At 44.3% G+C, this 7,500-nt stretch overlaps 1 pseudogene; it reads left to right on the top strand.

Moving 5' to 3' along the window:
* The window catches only part of LOC128373833 (chloride channel protein 1-like), a 32,108-nt pseudogene that overhangs the window by 6,342 nt on the left and 18,266 nt on the right, over window positions 1-7,500 (top strand).

Here is a 7,500-nt window from a genome sequence, read left to right as displayed (position 1 = left end):
ACTATCTCTCTTTCCTACCTTTCTTCCCTCCTTCCTTCCTTCCTTCCTTCCTTCCTTCCTTCCTTCCTTCCCTCCATCTTTTTAATGATCCGGCCCACATGAGATCAGATTGGTCTGTATGTGGCCCTTGAATGAAAATGAGTTTGACCCCTCTGATCTTAACATTAAGGAGGTGCAAATACAAGAATAAGAAGTTTATGATAGAAGATAGGAAGTGGAAGCAAAATATGAAGAGGTTTTACTATAGTGTTTATTCCACAGCTGCAACAATTAGCCAATTAAATCAATTAGCTGATTGATGGAAAGTTAATCTGTCACTGTTTTTAATAATTGATTAATTGTTTCGGTCATTATTATAATCAATCTTCATGTATATAACCCCAAATCACAACAAAAGTCATCTCAAGACCCTTTTCACATTGATCAAGTCTAGACTGTACTCTTTAATTTTTTTAATTTAATTTAAAGAGATCCAACATTCCTCCATGAGCAGCACTTGGTGACAGCGGCAAAGATAAACTCCACTTTAATGGGAAGAAACCTCAAGCAGAATCAGGCTCTAGGTGGGAAACCATCTGCCTCGACCGGTCGGGGTTGAAGTAGAGAGAGAGAGAGAGAGAGAGAGAGAGAGAAAGGGAAAGAGAGAGAAGGGGGAGAGATACTCTGACAAACAATCAAGCAACATTGAACATTATAACAGCAGCAGGGTTCAGGGCAACGGCTGCAACTGCAACGATTAGTCAATTAATCAATTATTAGAAAGTCAATCTGCTGCTGTTTTAATGATCGATTCATTCTCTCGGTTTTATGATTATAATTTGGACAAAACAAGACATTTAAAGACCTTCGCTTTGAGTCTGGACCATAGACTGTATAAGAAGAAGAAATGGACGTAACATCCATGACGTCACCCATTGATTTGTGGACTGCTGCTCGGAAGCCAATAGTTTCTAATCTGGGCAGCGCCATCTTGAAAATTCCTTCCTTCCTTCCCTGGCAGAAGAAAAGGACAAAACAAATGAAAGAGGGCATGCGCGGCTGAAGGGGTTGAGATGTTTGTGAGAGAGAGAGAGAGAGAGAGATGAGAATTAAACTCTTCCCCAGATGTCCCAGGCAGTTTTCATGGAGTGTGTCCAGAGGTGATAAATCTAGAGGCAGAGCCCATGTTTCCGCTTCCATTAGAGCTGTTTGGGTCGACACGTGGTCCCGTCCGGCTATTTTTAAAAATCAGCCCCCTTCTCTGCCAGGGTGCCAACAAGGAGAGTACTACCACGCTCCACATTCTGAACCACTCAGGGACAGCTTGTGCATGTTTATGTCTGATGAATGGCCGCCGCCACCGCTGGATGTGTTTTGTTGTTGTGCCAATCAGGGAACGAAAACTAAGACTAACCCTAACCCTAACTAGCAATGAAAAAATAATTTAGTGAACTGAAATTAAAATAAAAACTACAATTAAACAACCCCTCCGAAAACTAAATAAAAACTACAATGAACAATGTAAAACTAACTAAAACTAAACTGAACTCCCGTTTATACCATCGACTGCATAAAAGAAATGGACGTAACATCCATGACGTCACCCATTGGTTTGTGGACTGCTGCTCGGAAGCCAATAGTTTCCAATCTAGGCAGCGCCATCTTGAACATTTCAGGTGCATGCTGGGAAAAATAAAAACACGGATTCTACTTATATGGGCATGAGGCGGGGCTATGGGCGGAGCGGGGAGGTTGCTATGGTTGCGACGGCTGGATCTCCAGGACATTGGTCAATCAAACCTGTCAATCAGGACGTAGCCACGCCCTAATGCATACCCTGTTTTATCGTCACATATAAAATCAGGGAGGCCAAAATGTCCCAAATGAACATCATACTGCATTGAAGAAGGCTTTAAACTAGCGATTGAGACCATAAACACATTTTGAAAACGTTTACTGAGGTTAGAAATCAAGTGAGAAGTTGGTGAATTCTCCATTGACTTGTATAGAGACGGTTGCCCCCTGGTGGCCTTTTGATAGAATGCAGCTCTAAGTTACTTCCTGGTTGGCCTCATTTCAGAGAGATTCCGGAACTCCCCGCCTGATTAATTCGAATGGAAAGATTCCAACTTTGAAAATTCCGGAATGTATAGTGATGAGGACTGATGGGAACATTTGTGGGATGCAACTAAAAGGGGTTAAAGAATGAAATTAAAAAGGACTTGATGATAAACCATAATTGGTGTCACACATTCTTTCATCCTGTTCAGCTTCTAGAAGTCAAGGCTTTCTCTTAATACCTGAAAAACTAAAACTAAAGAAAAACTAAACTAAAACTACTAAATAACTCTAAATTATAATAACTTTGGTGCCAATGGATTAACATCTGGGTTCACTGATTGATCGACAGCTCTATGGGGAGTACCAAGAACACCAAGGAGGCTCCGGCAGACGGGAGGCCACGAGGCTGCTGACCGAGAGACAGATCAAGAAACACGGCCAACACGGCCAACATGGCCACCATGCCCACGGCCACGCCAGGGCTCGCCACGGACACGGCCGGCGTGGCCACGGGCAGAACGGATACCACGGTCGCCATGGACACCAGCACGGGTATCACAGCAGGCAGAGACACAGGCACCAGTCCAACATGGAGGGGGACGCTTCTGAAGAGCAGACGGCTGAACCCGGCCTGCTGTCGGCTGTGAAGAAGAAGCGGCCGTACTCCAAGTGTCGAGGTGAGCGGAGAGATCTACGTTACTACTTCCTGTACGCTTCTTCTGACATTTACTTTCATCGGAGTTTGTGTCGTCCTCACGGGTCAAATTGACTCCGTCTGTTCTGACTGTTCCTTCTTTCCCTTCCTTACTTCCTCCCTTCTTTCTTTCTTTCCGTGCTTCCTTCCGTCCTTCCGTCTTTCCGTCTTTCCTTCTTTCATTCCTTCCTCCTTTCCTTCTTTCTCCCTTCCTTTTTTCTTCCTCCCTTCCTTCCTTCCTTCCTTCCTTCCTTCCTCCCTCCCTTCCTTTCCTTCCTTCCTTCCTCCCTTCCTTCCCTTCCTTCCTTCTTCCTCCTTTCATCACTCCTTCCTTCCGTCCTTCCCTCTTTCCGTCTTTCCTTCCTTCCTCCTTTCCTTCCTTCTTCCTCCCATCATCATTCCTCCCTTCATCATTCCTCCCTCCTTCCTTCCTTCCTCCCTTCCTTTCCTTCCTTCTTCCTCCCTTCCATCATTCCTTCCTTCCGGCCTTCCACCTTTCCTTCCTTCCTTCCATCTTTCCGTCTTTCCTTCCTTCCTCCTTTCCGTCTTTTGTCCTCCTTCCATCATTCCTTCCCTCCTTCCTTCCTTCTTCCTTCTTCCTTCCTTCCTTCCTTCTTCCTCCCTCCTTCCTTCCATCCTTCCGTCTTCCCTTCCTTCTTTCCTTCCTCCCTCCCTCCCTTCCTCCCTCCCTTCCTTCCTTCCTTCCTTCCTTCTGCTTCTCTGACATTTACTCTCATCAGACTGTATAGCATGGGTGCAACGGTTCCTCGTGACCAGGCTTGGAGAAGATTGGATATTCCTCATCATGCTGGGCATCACCATGGCGCTGGTCAGCTGGTCGATGGACTACGCCAGCGCCAAGAGTCTGCAAGGTAGGACGGCCGAGGCCATAAACCATAAAGGTGGAAACATAGGTCTGATGTTTATCTCATTTCTTGCCTTCCATCTCTTTCCACTGTCTTCTGTTCTCTTCTGTAGGGTTGCTCTCTAAAAGTCGATGCATCCGTTGATAAGCTTCTTTTTTTAGTTGAATCGCTCTTTCTTTTTTTTTCTAAAGTAATGCAGGATGACAACATGACAGGCTGTAAACTTTGACAGACTTTATCTCTAAATGATCTAAATACATAACTGTGATGGAAACCTGAGCGTTAAATACATCGAAACTGGTTAACCAATGCCGTCCAATGCGATCAACTCTTCATTTGTCGGTAGAGACGCTCCGAACTAATGCCAAGAACATCCGTGACGTCAACCATTGGTTTGTGGACTGCTGGTCGGAAGCCAATAGTTTCGAATCTAGGCAGCGCCATCTTGAAAATTTCAGGTGCATGCTGGGAAAAATAAAAACACGGATTCTACTTATATGGGCATGAGGCGGGGCCATGGGCGGAGCGGGGAGTTTGCTATGGTTGCGAGGGCTGGATCTCGAGGACATTGGTCAATCAACCTGTCAATCAGGACGTAGCCACGCCATAATGCATACCCTGCTTTATCGTCACATATAAAATCAGGGAGGCCAAAATGTCCCAAATGAACATCATACTGCATTGAAGAAGGCTTTAAACTAGCGATTGAGACCATAAACACATTTTGAAAACGTTTACTGAGGTTAGAAATCAAGTGAGAAGTTGGTGAATTCTCCATTGACTTGTATTGAGACGGTCGCCCCCTGGTGGCCTTTTGATAGAATGCAGTTACTAAGTTACTTCCTGGTTGGTTTCATTTCAGAGGACCAGAACTCCCGGCCTGGATTTACCCCTTTACCCCTCACCTTCTCCCTCTCTCCTGCCATCCTTCCATCCCTTTCTCTTCTTTCCAATCAATCTAAACCTTTCTTCCACTTCTTCCTTTTACCTCCTATCTCCTTTCCTCTCTCCCTCTCCGTTCCTCCTTCAGCCTATAAATGGATTCACGGGGAGCTGAAGGGGAACATCCCCCTGCAGTACCTGGCCTGGGTTTCTTATCCTCTGATGTTCATCCTGTTCTCCTCCCTCTTCTGTCACCTGGTCGCTCCTCAAGCTATCGGTCTGTACCTCTTGTCTCTTTCCTGCTCATCTGCCTTTTAGTCTTCTGTATTCTTAGCCGTTGCTTTTAAGGAATCGAGGTTATAGAAGTGCTTTGAATCTGTTCCACCTCCCTCCCATCTCAGGTTCTGGTATCCCGGAGTTGAAGACCATCCTGAGAGGTGTGGTGCTGAAGGAGTATCTGACTCACAAGGCCTTCATTGCTAAAGTCATCGGCCTGACTGCGGCGCTGGGCAGTGGCATGCCTGTAGGCAAAGAGGTGGGTCGACTCTGATAGAGCAGATTTTTACATGGATTCAACTTTTTTGGGGCATTTTCACTCTTAATTTGTCAGTTTGAAAGCACAGAGGAAAAGGAAAGGAAAGGTTATCGTCTTGACCCCATCTCTTTTGACTGTTCCTTCCTTCCTTCCTTCCTTCCTTCCTTCCTTCCTTCCTTTTCTTCCTTCCTTCCTCCTTCCTGTCCTTCCCTTCCTTCTGCCTCCCTTCCATCCTTTCTTCCTCCTTTCCTTTGTTCTTCCTTCGTTCTTCCTTCCTTCCTTTCCTTCCTCTCTCCTTTCCTTCTTTCTTCCTTCTTCCCTTCCTTCCTCTCTCCTTTCCTTCTTTCTTCCTCCCTTCCATCCTTTCTTTCTCCTTTCCTTTCCTTTCCTCCCTTCCTCCTTCCTTCCTTTTCTTCCTTCCTTCCTTCGTTCCTTCCTTCCCTCCTTCCTTCCCTTCCCTTCCTTCCTCTTTCCTTTCCTTCTTTCTTCCTCCCTTCCATCCTTTCTTCCTCCTTTCCTTCGTCCTTCATTCCTTCCTTCCTTCCTTCCTTCTTTCCTTTCCTTCCCCCTTCCTTCTTGTCTTTTCTTTCCTTTCCTTTCCTTTCCCTCCCTCCCTTCCTCTCTCCTTCCATCCTTCCATCCTTCCTTCCTTCCTTGACTCGAGGACACCAGGAGGGTTAAACAGTAAAAGTGTTTTTCTTCTGTGGTCTTTGTTCTTTAATGTTCTGCTTCACAACATCATTTAACTTCCTTGTCTCATGTTCTCAGGGTCCGTTCGTGCACATCGCCAGCATCTGTGCGGCCGTCCTCAGCAAGTTCATGTCCATCTTTTCAGGAGCTTATCAGGTAAGCTGATGTCAGGAAAGCTTTCCATCTACATTCAACTAGGAGTCAAATTACAAATACATATTCCTCATCTTTATTTCGTTTTTGTTCTTCCTACTGTCTCAATCCTGTCTTCCTCCTCTTTTCCTCCCTCGTCGTCCTCCTCTCTGGATCAGTAGAATCCATACTGTTATAGAGACATCCTGACAGTGGGCTGTGCTGTGGGAGTGGGCTGCTGCTTCGGGACGCCACTCGGAGGTAAATCATCAGCTCTACTATTAGCTATTAGTTGTTGTCTCTTCTCTTCCTGATTGCAAAACACTTCCAGACTGTATCTAAGGCAGGAGTGTCCAAACTATTCCACAAAGGGCCATGTGGCTGCAGGTTTTCATTCCAACCAAGCAGGAGCACACCAGACTTGATTCATTTAATCAGCTGATCTCAGTCTTCAGACAGCTGATTGGTCAAATGGTGTGCTCTTGATTGGTTGGAACTAAAACCTGCAGCCACATGGCCCTGTGTGGAATAGTTTGGACATGCCTGAAGGGTTATTCACAAAGAGGACGGGCACTTATCCACTGAGGGGAAATGTCGTTTTTGAAAGGAAATGAGCAAGAATATGAAACGTAGATGTGTGTCAGTGTTTTTTAGAGAAGTTATGGAATGATTGTGACAGTAAAGAGACTAAATATATGATTTCATTTAAGAAATTATTTAAAACCAAAACTTAAGAAAGCTATGTAAGAAGTGAATATGATGGGGATTTGTGAATATTTGAAATCAAGTATCTGGATAGTCATGCTTTTATTTTGTTATGAGAAGTTAAATTGTTAATTTATTTTACTTTGTCTGACGTGAGTTTTGTTTTGAAGAAATATAATTCATGTTTTAAAGAGTAGACAAAATAAGCTCAGGCTGCAGTCTACACTATAAAAGAGAGATTAATTCATTAGTAAGAGAAACATATAGGGATGAGGAAAGAATGATGATATATTGTTTTTTATGTATCTTATAATTTTTTTCTCTTATCTTTCTCATTTTTTAATTTTATTTTGTTTGCATGAACATTTGTTCTTTTATTTTGTAAATGATCGTAAAAATCAAACTAACCTAACTTATATAGCTCATATTGCTCACTCTGACACTCAAGACAGGAAATCATGATGGTAATGTTTCTTGGTTCCTTCTTTCCTTTCCTCCCTTCCTCTCTCCTTCCTTTTTTCCTTCCTTCCTTCCTTCCTTTCTTTCTTCCTGTCTTCCATCCTTCCTTTCTTTCTTCCTTCCTCCCTTCCATCCTTCCTTCCTTCTTCCTTCCTCCCTTCCATCCTTCCTTCCTTCTTCCTCCCTCCCTTCCATCCTTCCTTCCTCCCTCCTTTCCTTCCTTCTTTCTTCCTCCCTCTCTTCCATTCTTCCTTCCTTCCTCCCTCCTTTCCTTCCTTCTTTCTTCCTCCTTTCCATCCTTCCTCCCTCCCTCCTTTCCTTATTGACCCTGTCTTATGTATAATTGCAGTATAATATAAGACAGGAAACCATGATGGTAATGTTTCTTGGTTCCTTCTTTCCTTTCCTTTCCTTTCCTCCCTTCCTCTCTCCTTCCTTTTTTCCTTCCTTCCTTTCTTTCTTCCTTCCTCCCTTCCATCCTTCCTTCCTTCTTCCTT

This window comes from Scomber japonicus, chromosome 15 (assembly GCF_027409825.1).
Source record: "Scomber japonicus isolate fScoJap1 chromosome 15, fScoJap1.pri, whole genome shotgun sequence".
Classification (NCBI taxonomy): Eukaryota; Metazoa; Chordata; class Actinopteri; order Scombriformes; family Scombridae; genus Scomber; species Scomber japonicus.
Note: the sequence above shows the minus strand (reverse complement) of the source record. Positions and strands in the feature narration are given on the sequence as shown.